This window comes from Lissotriton vulgaris, chromosome 3_2, assembly GCF_964263255.1.
Source record: "Lissotriton vulgaris chromosome 3_2, aLisVul1.2, whole genome shotgun sequence".
NCBI lineage: Eukaryota > Metazoa > Chordata > Amphibia > Caudata > Salamandridae > Lissotriton > Lissotriton vulgaris.
In genome coordinates, this window is record NC_141690.1 from 48,552,456 (window position 1) to 48,570,171 (window position 17,716).

Here is a 17,716-nt window from a genome sequence, read left to right on the forward strand (position 1 = left end):
AAGCAGGTTTGTCGATAGCACAATGCTTGCAGCAGGCCTATTAGTAGCATTTCATTTACAGGCCATGGGTATATGTAGTACTATATGCTAGGGACTTTTAAGTAAATTAAATATGCAAATCAGGTTGAAGCTAATTGTATCATATTTTAAGGAGCGAGCACAAGCACTTTAGCACTGGTTAGCAGTACACATAGTTCTGAAGCCAACAAAAACTAAATTCAGAGAAAAGGTGGGGTGAAGGCAAAATAATTGGCGGTAGACCACGCCGTGTATGACAGATCTAATATTTTTTTTTCCCCTGAAAGTAGGGAAAACTGTCCATCCTCATGTGAGATCTCATCACTAAAGCATAGGAACATGGAAATGCCACCAACATTGGACTAGTCACTTTCAGGGTGGTGTTCAACCATAAAGTTCATTCGCTGTAGAGAGATGGATTATTTCAACAGTTTGGGTTTCTCACCCATCATCTGCATTATCCATATGAGGGGTCTGTGTTCCGTCTGAACCCAAAATTGAGCCCCAGACAAGCAGGAGCAGCTGGCAGGGAACAGGTGTGTTGGGGCAAGTTGGTAACAAAATATTAAAAATAAAAATACTTACCTTCTCTCAGCCGTTGACCTATGTCTTGTTTTGACCCAGAAGCAGGAAGCACACAGTCTCCCCTAAGCCAATCCCAATGCTGGAATACAGCACTGTAATTGGTCTGAGCACCGTGGTTCAGCTCTTGGATGGGAAGAGGGAGCCTAAGCATGTCCCTGACCAGGCTGTGCAGACAGCCTAATGGCCAGCCAACCAGTCATGTGCACTTATTGGGCACAAACCACTCCTCCCCCTGTGCCATCAGCCCCATCCTGCCCTAACCCAACCCTGAACCTACGAAAATTAAAATGATTATATTTTTTCCTGCTTTGAGAGAAGTGGGGTGAAGCTTCTCTGCCTTATCAGAGGAGCTACCCCAGGACAAAAGTATGGCCTCACCTTCTTCAGTGCCCAGACAAAAGCAAAACCTCCTTCTCAAATTCACTCCCTCTCTGTTCCCTGGGAAGTAACCTCCAACTGATGAATCCTACAGGTTGTTCTAGGTCCTCTTCATTAAGCTGTAAGAGTACAGACCATATACCATGCTTTGAGGCATCTGCTTGTACGATAAATGTTTGGAGAAGTCAGGTGCCTTGAGTACCAGTGCTGTACACATGGGCTCCTTCACAGTGTCAACGGCTTTCAGGCAGATTTCTGTCCAGATCACCTTTTTGGGCTGCTTCTTAAAAGTCAAGTCAGTCAAAGGGGCAACAATGGTGCAATAGCCCTGGCCAAACCTCCTGTAATATCCAGTGAGATGTAGTAATGCCCACACTTCAGTTGAGTCTTGCAGGGTTCCCAGGCCAGGATAGTGTGAATCCTGACCCGCCCACTATGTGTCCCATATACACCACATTTCTCTGCCCTATCTGGTACTTTCTACCCTTGATAGCCAGACCTGCCCACTGCCAGGCCTGAAGCACTTCTTGGAGGTGAAACAGGTGGTCATCCTAGCCAGGACTATCTTAACCAACCTCTGGAGATGACAGGGGCATTCTTTAACCCCAAAAGCATTTCTTTAAACTAGATGTGCCCTTTGGCATAGAGAATGCAGACCTCTCCTTACTTCCCTCACATAGGGCCAGATGTAGGTAAATCCTGATTACCGACTCTTAAATACCGACTCATACCAAATAGGTATTCAAAATTCGGAAAACGGGATGTAGGTAAAAATTTGGTAAAAATTACCGATTCGGTATCAGTCAGAAAATGAAATCGGTATTTACCGAATAGGTATTTTCCGAATCGGTAAATACCGATTCGGTAATACCCATTCATTCCTATGGTCCCCCTTGCCCATTGGAACGAATGGGAATTAACAAATCGGTATTGACCAATTCGGTAAAATACTGATTCAGTAAAATACAGAATCAGTAAATACTGAATCGGTAATATGAAAAAGAACCCATGTGAGCCTGTGAACCAATCAGGAACACCTACCACACCCCACAACAAAGCTACAGAGGATACAACCAATCAGAAGCAACCACCCCTCCCCAGTACCTGGGAGTGGCCACACCCATGCAGGTGCAGAGCAACTGAACTGTTTGCAGAGCAGGAGGAAACAAAGAGGAGCAGGCTTCCCTGAGCATACCTGATCACCAGAATGGAGTCCCAGGATGGCCAGAAGGATGCAGCAGAGCGCAGGAGGAAAATAAAATTCAGCCCAGCAGAACTGCAGGTGCTTGTAGAAGAGGTGGTCAAGCACCACACCCAAATTTTCGGTAAACAGTCTCTGCATGTTGCAGAATCTGTGAAACGTAATACATGGCTTGACATCCAGAAAAAGGTCAATGCCATTGGGGTGACACACAGGGAGATTGATGACCTCAAGAAAAGATGGTACCATCTGCGTATCATCACAAAGAAAAAACTTGCTGCACAAAGAAAGGAAGCTGAAGCCACAGGAGGAGGACAAAACAGAGCACCAAAACTAACAGCCCTTGAGGAGCTGGTGGAATCCACCCTGGAGCCAGAAAGCATCCATGGAATTGGGGACGCAGATAGCTCTGCCAGAGCTGCAAAGAAGCATGGTAAGATGCATGGACAGTAATCCCCACCCATTTCCCTGTTCCCCTTCCCCACTGTGTGTGTAAGCATAACACTCCAGAGCAGGTGTTACTGATGTCCAGAAATGCATCATGGGAGACGTAGTCATAGGTACATAAATTCAATGCAGTCACCATCGAATTCTGCAAGGCATGCCACACAGTACTTTGAGAAGCTGATATAGACTATGCAATTGTGTGATAGAAATGTAATTTAATAATGACACACAGGTGAATGAAACCACTGACCCAATGTCCATATCTGTCCACAGGAGAGTCCTCACGCAGTACAGCTCCAGAAAGGGAGGAGAGGGCACCAACAACTGAGAGGAGGGAAAAGAAGAAAGAAAGAGCAGGTCACAGCGCTGTTGAGAAAGACAACACCACAGTGCAGGAAGCCACAACACCTGAGCGACCCACAACACCACAGCCTCAGTCACCTATGTTGTTTGGGACACAAGAGTTGGAACCAGCAGCACTTTCCCCTACACCAACAACACGGTTATCCATGCAGAAAAGGGCAAGGAGGCTTGATGTGCCCCCTCTGAGGATCCTGCAAACCTCAGATGAGGAGAATGAGGAGGGTGAAATGCAAAGTAATCCACCTGTGGCTGACAAGGCTAGGCAGCAGAGTACTGCAGGCGCTGTGTGGGCCAGAGTCCTTGGCCGAAGGGCACGGGAGAGAGGTGAAGGCCAGGAAGGAGAGGGAGTCTTTTGTAGACTAGAGGCCACCATGGTAAAGGTGCAGCGCCTGCAGGCGAAGGCAATGTTGGCAGTGCACAGGCAGGTGCGCAGTATCAATTGCAAAATATCCAACATTGACCATGGAATTGGCAACATGGCTGGGAGGATGCAGTCAAATGCAAAGGGGATGACAGACAACACACAGTACATGAGTGTTCTCTGTGACAAATTGGATAGGGACCACTCAGAGTGGCGCAGGGAACGCCAGTGTATGTGGCAGCAGTCAAAAACCCTGAACCGCTTTGCCACAGCAACCTCACGGCTGTGCCGGTGTTCTGTCGCGATGCAGGATGCAATTGTGCACTGCTGCACAGATTTGTCAAGGGGATAGGGAGAGTCACCTCTGCCATGGAGCAGATGCTCACAAACAAGGCAGGCACTGCTGGAGACACAGGTGTCGATGAAACTGAAGAGTCCACCAGCACTCCTGTCCCTGAGATGCGTAGGAGCGGCAGGCGCCACAATGTCTGACCCAGGCACCACGGGAAGTGTTGAGAACCAGCCTCGTGCATCCCACACTGTAGTGCGTGGGGGCAAACATTAAAAATGGCCTCAAGCCACAGGACAGGTCACAGAGAGGAGAACTGCGACCATCCAGTCATGGACACAGACATTGTAGGACAATGGTGTTGAATCTTTAACATGCTGTAGTGACAATTAAACTACATACTTCACATACTATGCGTGTCTGTGTCTCCTTACTTACTTAGAAATATCGACGTGTGATCTCTGCCCATCTCAATCTCTCATCTGTTGCTGCTGCTCCTGTTGCATGGGGTTCGGCCTGTTCTTGGTCATCATCAATATCCTTGTGATGTGTGAGCTCCACCTCTGTGCCTTCCTTGGTGGCAAGATTGTGCAACATGGCACAGGTCGCTATCATCTTGCAGCACAGGATGGGAGTATACTGGTGTGCCCCTCCACTCTTGTGGAGGCAGCGGAACCTGCTCTTGAGGAGTCCAAATGTGGCTCCACTACGTTTTGAGTAGATCTGTGAGCCACATTATAACGCCTCTCACTCCTGGTAGTTGGATTGATGTAGGGTGTGAGCACAAAGGACCGCAGGGCATATGCACTATCGCCTAGGTTGAAATGAAAGATCCATTAGTTGCATACTCATGATACATTCATCTGCCATGACTATCAGGGTATGTCACAGTTATTTACCTAGCAGGTATCCATCCCCAAACACTCCAGCAACAAGGCGTGTGTATATCCCACTGTTCTGGAATATGCACGAGTTGTGGGTACTCCAGGGAATTTAGCCACAATGTCTGTAATGATGTTGCCAGCATTGCATATCACCTGCACATTGATGGAGTGCGTTGACTTACGGTTCCTGTATATGTGTTAAGTGGCTGCAGGTGGACCGAGTGGAATGTGGGTGCCATCTATGCAGCCTATCACGTGAGGGAAATGTGCCAGTTGATACATATCAGTTTTGGCCCTGGCAAGTTCCACAGGTGTGTCAGGGAACCGGATGTAATGATGCATTCTTTGCATCATGGCCTCAAGGAAGTTCCGGAAAAAACGGGACAGGCAGCTCTGGGACACACCACCAACTGCAGCTATCACACTCTGGTAGCTCCCAGAGCATGTGAAGGCTACACAGCACCTGCACATGGGGTGGGATTGCGTGCGCCCTTCGTGTTGGGTGATCCAGGTGTGGGTGGAGGTCCTAAATCAAGTCCAGGACGGTTCTGGGGTGTAGCCTGTACCTCAGCAGTATCTCTGGCTCAATCAGTTGGAAGAGCGTTATCCTCTGCCTGTAGACCTGCTCCTCCCTTCTCCATACCCTCTCTCCCTCTGCCTGTAGCCGTAGCCACCTTGCTATGACGTAGAATGCCGCCATTCTGGTTGCACTGTTGCATTTGGGACCTTCTTTTGTAGCCTGCGCCTGGTTACTACCTGCTTCAATCCATGGTAAATACCGACTCTTAAATACCGAATTTCATGGAATTCGGTATATTTCGGGTTTCCTGCGTCTCGATGGACATTTTTACCATTTCTTATTTACCGATTCGGTAAATAATAACTCAGTAAATAGGAATTCAGTAAACACCGATTCAGTAGATTACCGACTCATATTTAGCGAATCAGAAATTTTTTGCCTCCTACGGCACCCAATTTTCTCCTGCTTGGAGATTTAAACCTACATTTCGACTCAGCGGAGGATAAAGTTGCAAACGACCTAACATCCGAACTTGGGTTGGGGAACATCACCCTCCATAATCAGGAGCCCACCCATGTCAAGGGCCACTTATTGGATACGGTGTTTTCTAATCTTCCCCTTCTCTCCATGTCACCGTCCCTGCCTCTCCCTTGGACTGATCACTTCCTGATCCCCTTTCAAATGGGTTTTGTTACAGCTCCCCCACCTCCCCCGGCAGCCACAGCACAAGTACTAGTAAGGGTATGGTCGAAACTCCCGGTCAGCGATCTTACACGCAAGCTGACACATACCATCCCGGTGCTTAATAGGGATCCTATAGAGGCAGATGAGGCTTTCTGCGAATGGCTCAGCACAGCCTTAGATGCGGTACTTCCCCTGAAAATAGCCAACAGGAAGACGGGGGGCCCCAAATCCTTATGGTTCACCCCAGAGCTGGGTCTTCTGAGAAAAATTTGTAAAAAGAAAGAACGTGACTGGTGGAAAAACTGGGCAGGAAACTCCAAAGAAGAGTACAGGGCAGCCATGAGAACGTATAAAGTGGCACGCAATGCCACCAAAGCGGCCTACCTTGAAAATAGGATAAAATCATCAGCCAGTTCTTCAAGGGAAACCTATAAAATTCTCAAAGAGCTGCTCAAAGTTCCAGTATCTCCAGAACCCTCAGAGGGGAGTACGGACCGCTGTAACCTTCTGGCCCAGTACTTTGACCAGAAAATCCAAAACATCATAGCCGGCCTCCCCTTGCCCCGTCAGAGCCTGCCCTTAGGGGAGAGCTGTCTGGCCACTGATAGAGTCGTGCTAGACAAGTTTGCCCCGATCACTAGGGAAGCTTTCTGTAAAGAGCTGGCCGCGCAAAAAAGTGGCTCTCCGACGGATCCCATGCCTATGTACATCCTAAAGCAGTTTACGGATGTCATAGCGGGTCCGGCAGTAGATCTACTCAACGCTTCCTTTGCCGCCGCCAAGGTCCCCCCCAGTTGGAAGCAGGCTATAGTAAAAGCCCTGCTAAAAAAAGCGGGCCTTGACCCCGCCGATTTGTCCAACTTTCGGCCAATCTCCTTACTGCCAGGGATGGGAAAGATCGCTGAGAAATGGGTTAACCGGCAACTCTCGTCCTTTTTGGAATCCAACGAGTTGTTACGGCACACCCAGACTGGCTTTCGGCCCGGTCAGGGCACTGACTCGGCGCTGATCACCATGGTAGAAGAGGGCAGGTGCATCTTAGATTCAGGAGGATCAGCAGCCCTGGTCCTCCTGGATCTGAGCGCGGCATTTGACACGGTGGATCACAAGATCTTGATCCACCGGGTGGAGGAGCTGGGAGTAAGAGGCCTGGCGCTCACCTGGCTAACGTCATTCTTGAGTGATCGAACATATCAAGTGTGCGAGGGCAACAATAGATCAGTGCCCACCCCCCTTCAGTGTGGTGTCCCGCAGGGCTCATCACTGAGCCCTACGCTTTTTAACATCTACATGGCCCCACTGGAGGGGGAGGTCGCACCCTTTGGAGTGAAACTCGCAACGTACGCGGATGACACCCAATTGATTGTTTCGCTCTCGCTCGCAGAAAACCATGGTGAGAAGTTTGCCGCCTGCCTTACCAACATCATGGCATGGATGGCCGACTCAAGACTCAAGCTTAATGCCTCCAAAACCGAGGTGATGTTGCTGGGAAATCTCTGCACCTCCCTCCCCAAATGTATGTGGCCGGCCTGCTTAGGAGATCCTCCGACCCCGAAGGGATCCATAAAAAGTCTTGGCGTCTGGCTTGAACCGGAGCTGTCGATGCACACTCAGGCGAAAAAAACCGCAGGGTGTTGCTATGGGCTGCTCCGCTCAATACGGAAAGTTATGCCCTTACTCCCACTAGACTCCAGGAAATTGCTGGTACAGGGCCTTATTTTGTCAAGACTGGATTATAACAACGCCCTTTTCCTGGCTGCACCGGAATACACCCTGAACGTGCTCCAGAGGGCACAGAATGCAGCCGCAAGACTGCTGACGAATACACCCAGAAGAACGTCAGCGAAACCGGCCTTGAAAGCACTCCATTGGCTGCCCATAAGAGCGAGAGTGAAATTCAAAGCGCTCTGTACAGTGTTCAGAGTCCTCCAAGGCACAGGCCCTCCGATCCTCAGAGATCTGATCCGCCCTTACAAATCATCATGAACGCTCCGCTCTGGCGAGGAAAACCTGGTAGCTATCCCGAGAGCAAAAAGAGCAAGGGCCGGAGGACGCCGCTTCTCAATAAATGCGGGTCAGCTATGGAACTCCCTCCCAACATCAATGAGGAAAGAACCTAACTTGACCAGATTCCGAAAATCTCTGAAAACGTTCCTTTTCCCCCAGAATGACTAACATCTCGGGATGCGGTTCAGAGGAGGTCTGTCTGTGTGTACACGTAGCGCTGGGACGCTCAAGGGCAGCCATGCGCTTTAGAAATTCTTTTTCATTTCATTTCATTTCATTTCTTTTTCATTTCATACATCTCAGATTCCAAATACCAGTCGGTAACGTCCGAAATCACTGAATTTCGGCCATTACCGACCGGTATTTGCCTACCTACATCTGGATCTTAGAACAATCTGCCAGTACTGTAATGTGAAATCAAACGTACTTAGGAATTTGCCAGTTGTCAATCTATTTTTGGGCTCCTCAGCTCAGGGGATTGAGTGAGCATCAGTCTTTGTATTTGAGTTGGCCCCCTGTAGTCCACACAGAATCTGAGTTCTGGGGTGGCACCCATTGGGGAGTTTTTGGGTATCAGCATCACTGGGCTGGCCCAAGGGCTATTGAACTGCTCAATCACCCCCGACTCCAGCAGCATAGAAACATCCTCCTTGATGTTGGCTCTCACCTTGTCAAACTGTTTATAAATTGTGTTCTTTACAGGCATTCTGTCCCCATTGTCAATATCATGGTGTGACACTGGAGCAAGCATTCACTGGCTATGGTCTTGACAGATGACATGTAATCTATTGTTGCTTTATCTTTCCTCTACTTTAGATCAGTCTAGCTACTGTATTATGTTATTTCCTTCTGTTTGGGCTGCTTAATCCAGCTTCATCTCCGTCGGAAATCAGCGTCGTTCCTCTGTAAAGAAGACAGGACCCAGGAAAGTCTCTTTTCTTTTTCTTATCCTCTTATTCTCTAACATGCCTGTTCTTAAGTGGGACAGGGAATGTGAGGAGTGTAATGCTTATGTTCACCCACCCTCCACCAGTGTGTTCTTTCCCTTTTCATTTATTTTTTACTGTTTAAGTCCCTGCTCCTGCCCTTCACCCCGTCCAGTTTTCTTCCACCTCCCCCCCACTCTGCATCTACTTGTGGTCTTGAGTAGTTATGAACAAATTTCAGATCCGGTCACTCACCTGCATGAGCCACGCACCTCCGGGAACGTGTCCGGGGCACCAGTTCTCATTCCTTACATCTTAGGACACACTCTTGTCTGGTAGCCTTTGCCCCACATACAAGTACCTCCTTTGCTCCTCCATTTCGGTCTCCCAAGTTGGTGTCTTCCTCCCGGCTCGTTGCTCAAATCAACTCTTCCGGCTAGACTCTTAAAGGGCCAACGTCGCCAACGTCGCCTCTTGCTTTCCTCAGAGTTTTGGTTTCATGGGAGTGTCCGAGTGGTGTCGCTACCCTCTTCATCAGGACTAGCTATCACAACAGGTACCGTAGGCTGCAAGGAAGGGAAAGGAGAGAAAAAGTGGGGTAGAATGTCAACTTGCTCCTCTCCTTCCTTTACCATACCACTTTGTGACACATGGGTACAAAGATGAGCGAGCCTAAAGGTCAATAAGAATAAAAGAAGCACATTTCCCCAGCAAGTGGTGACATCCTCTGCTGCTCTGAAGGTTGACACCTTCCACTGACCCATCCGACTCCTTACAGGAAAAGAGGTCAGGGAGAGGTCACTCCCCTCTTCGACCCCATCATCTGCCACCAGAACCATAGTAACTTGGAACTCTCGCAGTGGGGTTTGAGGCAGTTAAACTGGGAGCCTCTTAAAGGGTTCCTGGCAGTCTTGAGGTTTACCGAGTAGATGAACTCCCCCATTCTCTATTTCACTTTATGGTCCAAGACCAGCAGTTTTGTAGGGCTCCACTGACTACATTTCCCACACTTTTGGACCAAGCAGAACCTCAATCAGAGTGACCTTCCTATCATACCAGAGCTTTATCACCTCCAGGCTGGCTTCCAGTTTCTCAATGGCCTTCTTCAGGAAGTGCCACATCTGAGTCCTGAGAACCATCATGTGTAGCAGATTAAGGGCCAGCTGTAGAAATCCTAATACCAGTCGGTAACGGGCGAAATTACCAAATTTTGGCCGTTACCGACCAGTATTAGGCATTTGAGATGTAGGGGCCTAATTTAATTCTTAAATACTGATTTAGTAAATTACTGAATCCTTAATGTAGGAAACACTCAAGTGAGTGCTTTTCACTTGTAAGGATTCGTTATTTACCACCAACTACAGGTTGGTGGTATATAACGAAAACCGTTAAAAAAGAAATATTGTGCTTTTTTAACAGTGCCATGTGGCAGACATACATGCTCTTAGGGCATGTATGTGTGCCACATGTGCACCCATGCACTATTCAGGGATGCAACAGGGTGTCAATGTGACACCCTGCCACCCTTGTAGGGCGTCCCCCTCATACCGATTCAGTATTTACCGATTGGGTAACTCCCATTCATTCCTAAGGGCCCCCAGGCCCATAGGAATGAATGACGAATTCCAAATCGGTAAATACCGAATCAGTATTTACCGAATTTTACCGATTCAGTAAAAATTACCGAATGAATACCTAGATACCATTTACCCATTTCAAAATACCGATAAGGTAAAATCTGGTATTTTAGTATCGGTAAATGGTATTTACCCACATCTGGCAATAAATCTTGTGAGAGCTTTTTTAAAGCTTGCTCCCACCACTCCTTTACAAAACTGAGAGTTCCCCTAACAGGGTAGCCAAGCAGGAGTTCAAAAGGATCACACCTTACTCCTTTCTGCTGCACTTTTCTGCACGCAAAGAGAAGGAATGGTAAGAGGAAAACATATATACAAAGGTCTGAAACAGGGATGCGTCATCAATCCATTTCTGTTCAACCTGTACACAGCAGATGTAGGTTTGGAGCTGCTGAAAGGGAACCTTTTTCCTCCAACGGTCGGGTCCCTTAAGTTACCTATTACACAATATGCTATTGACCTGGTAATACTAGACAACACATATTGGTATGAAGTGGGCATTGGGAATTTTACAGTTATGATTCTTCAATTTTTTTTTTTTTAAATCAGCAAAAATGAAAATCTTAATTATTGCACAGTGGGCAAAGAAACACCAGTTGACATGGAACCTGTGACCCTTAAGCATAACCATGGCTGGTGAATATAACTACCTTGGTGTATGGCTGTTGGACACAGGAAATTCCATTCTTCAGGCAAGGGCAATAGAGGAACAGGCAGCTAAAACATTATATGTCCTAGCCAAACTTCACTGTAAACTACAACGCCCAACAGCCAAAGGAATCTGAAGTTATCCATGCCAAACCGCTACCCACCATAAGCTACGGGCATCTTGCCCTACCAAGAATGCTCACAAGACATTAGAGCACTGCCACATTTGCACACTATAGGAAAATAGTTGGGCTCCTAAAATCAACAAGACAAACATTGGTACAGCTGAAGTTAGGGCAGTTGAATATGGACATTGAATGCAGAAATGACTTATTAAAATCCCACCATCAAACCATTAGAGCAGAAGAAGGTTCCAAGAAAGGTGTTTTGCAGTGGATCCTCTATGATGCAATGAACCTATGGTCAAGGTATTACAATAATGATTCTACTACATTAAAACTTGTCACAGATAGTCTAAATTACCCAGCCTTGACACTGCCCCATTTGAAGAACATACTAAAGAAACAAGGAAAGTACATTGTGGAAAGAATAAGACATGAATGAAATCAAACACATTGCAGGCACCTTAGGGCTTTACAAGTCACATGAGGATGCTGCATGCCAGCCATATTTAAAAGCCGCCATGGCGAGATATTATATTTGCCAGTCTTTTGACTCTGCCTATTTGGGAATTCAGAAGACATTGGAAAATAAAAATGCCAGAACAATGGCAGTGCAGACTGTGTCCATGCATCCTGGTATATGTGGTCCACTCAATATGTTTTTGTCCAGTTTGCTCAGGGGTGCCTCGTTTTTAGGCCAATAATCTTGCAGCATGGTATCTGAAATTGCAAAGAGGCAGTGCTTTGTCTACGTGTGTGATATTCTCATGGACAAGTTTTGCAACCGTGGTCGAGACCACAAAATGGCTTGGTTTTGTAGGCACAGGGTGAATCCCAATGTTTTGTGCGGTGCTCCCCCAATGCAATGGGATGGTAGCCGAGCTTGTTGCACTTTGTATTTACCCCTACCTCAATATTAAGAATAAAATCCTAAATCTTGGACTGTGATTAGCATGCTGTACTAACTGAGAACTTGCACTGATTTTAAGAGTAGCCAGGAGGGTATTCTGATTGATGAACTGTTGATCGGTTTTAAACGCTGGTAGCCTTTGTCGTTATTTTAATGAATCGACATTCTTGTTCACATGATTGATTTGCATTGCCAGTTTGACACCTTCAATTTCTTGAAATTTATAGTTATCATTTTTATGATCATGCTGCTATAACAAAATGATTTTAACTTGATAACATTGCTTGATTTATATGTAATACTAACCACTACATGAAAATGCAATAGACGCATTAGTTGCTTCAAAAGACTTGCTATCGGGTAGCCTATACAATACGTTGCCCTTTTTAAAAAAAAAATAATTGGCACTAACGCTTGAGACCGTTGGGATATTGCACTATGGGAGGTTTAACATATTGATCTGCTTTCTTTTTAAGATGATGATGCACTGAAACTATCTTCGATGTGTTGCAATGTTATTGGGACGACTTTGAGACTTTGGGAACTCTTTCCGCCCTTTGGGCAATCCCCCTCAAATACCTTCTTAGGCACTCTGGTGCTGAGCCAGAGGCCCATCTCCTGGGCAAGATTCTTAGGAGAAGTGAGCTTGCTGTCAATAAGGTGTTGGCCATAACTCTGTCAAAATCATGTCATACAGCTTATTGAAATCCTTTCTCTCACTACCCCTCACCTAATCACTCACTGGCTAGCTGGAGTAATCAAGGAAATCCACCCAAGACTGGTTAGACAACTTCTAGCGGTACATAAATCCTACACAGTACTTCTCTGGGGTGAGCCAAAACGTATTGAGAAAGATGGATTTCATGGGAGAATACCTCACCTGCACCCAAACCTCTAGTGTGAGCAAAGTATTCCTCCCTACTGTAGGGAATTTTTTCCAGAGACTTGCACCCCAATTCTCCTCTTGTATCCTATGCATCCTCAGACCTGTCTTACAGGAGGAAAACCATTTATCTATGTCATGCCCCCCCAGATAGGGAGGCACCAGGTCTTGGGCAATACAAACATTCTGTTCTCCACTGCACTGAACTCTGTATTACTGCCACCATTGCTGCTAGACTCTGAGGCTTGTTTGGATTTTAGGTGGATTGGGAGGAGCTGGTGTAATTCTCTCTGTTGTAATCACTTGCAATTATGCCTAAGTATGTGAGAAGCATAAGCAAGCATGTAGCACTATTTTCTTAGTGCAAAATGGACCAGCGCATCCAAAATGTGCTTGAGATGCATTTTACATTAGGAAAATGACACTAAATGCTACAGGACATGAACAGCTTTAACCAGCAGCTACTCACTCTCTTTTAGCTCATTGTTCCTGTGCTCCTGAGGTAGTTCCCAATCACTTAAGCTGGAATCCGCATCACAAGATTGTACATAATTACTAATGTACTCTTATTAGTCCAGCTTAATTAAAAAAAGTCCTCTTCAAATATGATTGGTGTAATAAAATATTGTTGTTTATCTGCTTTAGTATATGGATATAAGTAGAAGTTGTGGTTAAATTTAATAATACATTTTTTGGAGTGAAGCATTGCCAATATGGCAAGGTATTGACACCAATATTCAAAATGAAAACATTTTTGTTGAGTTAGGAAATAGGTACATTTGAATAATTATATCATCCAGGGATAATGGTCTCATAGAGAAGTTTCATAGCATTTTTAAAGTATCAATCCAATTAAAGTGGATTTTGAACAACAAGTTAGAAAGATAAAGTTGAGGAGATGGTACATGCATATGCAATGAAAAACAGGGTAACTGTTCAGTCACTATTTCAGCTTGTAAGTGGGAAAACAGCTAGGGCCCGATGTAGGTCGGTCGGTAACGGCCGAAAATCGGTATTTTCGGCCGTTACCGATCGGTAAATAGGTGATTGGTATGTAGGGGGCATTATATTACCGAATCGGTAAAATTACCTATTCGGTAATTTTACCGATTCGGTAAAATAAGAAATCGGTAAATTTACCCAATCTGAGCCACCCATATGTAGGTGGGACTCTTCAGAGTCCCAGGAGCCTTACCGAATCGGTATTTTACCATCAAATCCAATTTGATGTTAAAATACCGATTCCGGTGTGCATGCACATGTGTGCATGCACACCTATGCCATGTGACAGGCAGACCTGACCTTAGGGCATGTATGCCTGCCACATGGCACCCGAGCCTGTTTTGGGGGTGCCAGAGGGTGTCAAAGTGACACCCCCTGCACCCTTGTGAAAATCGGTATTTACCGATTCGGTAAATACCGAATCGGTAATGCCCAATCATTCCTATGGGCTTTAAAGCCCATAGGAATGAATGGGCATTACCGGTTCGGTATTTACCGAATCGGTAAATACCGAAATCATCCGATTCGGTATTCCAGCACATCTGGAATACCTACATGTCGACCCCATAGATTTACCGATTTTTAATTACCGAATCGGTAAAATTCGGTAATTTAAAATCTGTAAATCTATTTCACCTACATCTGGCCCCTAGTTCCTTATTTATACCTGGTTTGGCAAGAACACCACAAACTGAGTGTTGAAGTTGAAAAGGGATTAATTAAAGTCCAGCAAGAAAAATTAAAAATAAAACATTTGTCGGAAAGTGTTGAGGATTGTAATAATGCTAGGATAAAGACAAGTGGTTTTGTTGAATAGGTACATCACATTTACCAATCTCAAAAGATTGATTGTAATGTTATGAAGAGAGGATTTAGCAGACTGTGAAATGTGGTTTCTCAGCAGGATTTCTGTATGTGTAAATAGTATGTTGCTTGGATATGATATTACCTTAAATAAATGAAAAGACAAGAGGCGTTTGGCAAAACATGTACAAGTTGGTTTAATTAAACGCTGCCGCCGGGAGAGCCTGGACAGAAGGCGTCTACTCAAAATCTCTTGATGTCCCAATGCTTTAGTTGTAAATTCGTACAGTTCATGAGGTACATTAAAATGTTCTCTACATTCCCAAAGAACATCTTAGTCATAAAGCAATCACATGTGTGCATCTGATAAGTACACAGATGCTCTCGACCTTGGGGAGAGCTAATGTGGGCCAGTGTGTATATGTCCAGATGTCCGGTGTGAGGAGCTCATGATCGCTACATTTGGTATGCATGTTGTGTCCTGATTGGTTGAGTGTACCTATCTACATGTGGTATCTGAGTTTGTGGTATATCTGGCGAACCCAAGCTTTTGACCAAATGGATTTTATTAGTGCCAATTACCTCAGACTTGCTTGTGGTGCAAATAATTTTCTGTGGAATCGATTAGGGTTTTCCCTGGGTGTGTATTTGCCTGTAATTTATGGGGGACCGAACCTCTGACTTGTTACTCGATAAGAGTGGGCATGGGTCACAGAACCTGCCTTACCACATATCTCAGGGCTGATGGGGAGGTCACCTTGGGTGAATCCGACAGCAATGATGTGAGTTGATTGGAACTCCTAAAAATAATTTGGCAGCCACTGGTAGCATTTAATCTACATTATCAACGTTGTGCATACAGTTGTCTTCTTGCACTCTGACATTGTTCTTACAGGGGTTGTTAAAGGTGTGTATGCTTTGGTATGAATGTACATTGACATTGTTCATATGGGCAACAAAATACTATCATACGTGCATGGATTATGACATACATTGGTATCATTATTGCTGACATAGGCCCTGCTGTGCAGGCACACGTTATGGTATACATCAACATTGCATTGACAAGCATGTGGGTAAGGCTGTGACATAACTTTACATTGCAATTACTGATATTGCCATTGTCGGGACTACACATATCATCACATTCGTTGACATTGTATTCACTCATCCCAACAAGTAAAAGTGTGGAAAAGGAGACTAAATGTGAGCTAAGTGAAGTTATGGAGGATCATGGCCTTGAATATGTGGGAGTTGTGGTTGTTGAGATAGGTAATGGTATAAGGAGTTGGATTTTAAAAAAAAGCATGTAGAGGGGAAGATGGCAACAATGAAATGAAGGGTGTTAATTCTCCTGAGATTGAGGAGACCTCAAAGTAGTGATAACAAGGGGAGTCTAAATGGACAGGCTAGAGAGGATGTCGAAGAACATGGGTGTTAAGTGTGATGTAAAAAAAATCTAAGTGAAAATATTCCACTGCGCAGAGAAAATGTTGTTGGCGGGAGGGTTTGGTCATGAAAAAGCTAGTACCAGAGTGAAGATGCAACAGGGAGTTTGAGTCACTAAATAAATATAACACTTTATATTACATTTATTTCTCTGTCACTTTCAGAGTTTTATCATAGTAGTCCTGCGCTCAATATGGTGTGGCATGTTGGATATAGACATTGCAAGTTTGAGAGGATGGAATGGAAACCCAAGGGGAGTGGTATTGGAATGAAAGTTGAGTGCTAATCTTCTCAGGGAATTCAGCTGAAGACAGACTCTTGGAAGCTGGAATATAGCTGGATTCTTCATCAGACCCAACTTGGAGCCTATTGCTCAAACGAAGTTGAACATAAACTGAAATGCAGGACCTGTTGCTTATTGCTTTGATTCCAGTTGTACTTCTTCACTACGCAGGTTTCAAAATTGGATACAGAAACTGTTTGATTGCACGAACTTGCATCAGAAAGCGCGCGACATCATGACGAGAGAAGATATACTAGCAAATATTTTGCATACTGTTTCCTCACGAGAGTTCGACAAGAACAATTTGTTGAATGACCTACGCTAATGGCTTCCATAATCAAAATGTATTAAACATAAAGGGACAGTCAGGCTGAAAGGTTAGTTTCTAACTTACATTTAATGCGGCCTCAATAAACGTTCATTTCCATATAGCAGCCAATTATACCAACGGCCCATACCGATACAACAGCAGTGCCTCATTCTTTGATACTGCATCACAATGCTACTGCAATAGATATTAATTGAAGTGCACTCGGTGACAGTAGCAACTTGCAGAGGTCATTTATCACGTGTGTTTTGTGTTTTCGTTTTTGTCTATTGATCAACACAATGATGGACGTGAGAGATCGAATGGTTAGATGGTATTTTGAAAGTGAAGCACCCAGTTGCTGCATTCTATTTTTTTTAATTTTTTTTAATTTTTTTATTTCAGTACTTTTTTATTGAAAATAAAGAGCATATTTACATGGTACAGGGTGAATCACATGGGGAAAAAAGAAAGGAAAAAAAATAGGAAACAAGCTTGTGTCTTTGTTTTGCTGCTTTCATTCCCAATAAAACAAAACGGGGCTGACCTCTGATTCGAAAGGTTATTCTTATGCTGCTTTGACAGACACATCGAGCGGCACTTAACTAACCATTAGAATGTTTCCTCCAGCCGGCCCTCTCTCCGTAGCGTTTCGTGTATGCACAGTCGCAGGATGGCTGGCTTGGGGAACATTTCTACACTGTCTCTCATTAAATCTAAAATGTTCCAATTGGCATAAGTGCTATAGTCGTGTTGCAAGCCCTATAAACAGCTCCCATACTTAAAATGACTAATTGCCTTAATTAAAAGAGGTAAACAAGCACACAAATGACAGCTCACCATGAACATTAATTAAATCTATAAAGACATTAATCATGGCGAGGCGGCTGGAATCACACAGGCTATTGATGAAGTATGGCCACCCACTCTCAGGCAGGAAGATCGAACATTGCAGGGATCTTTGAACTGCGCCCTGCTGGAAGAATGAATTCAACGTCGATCAATGCG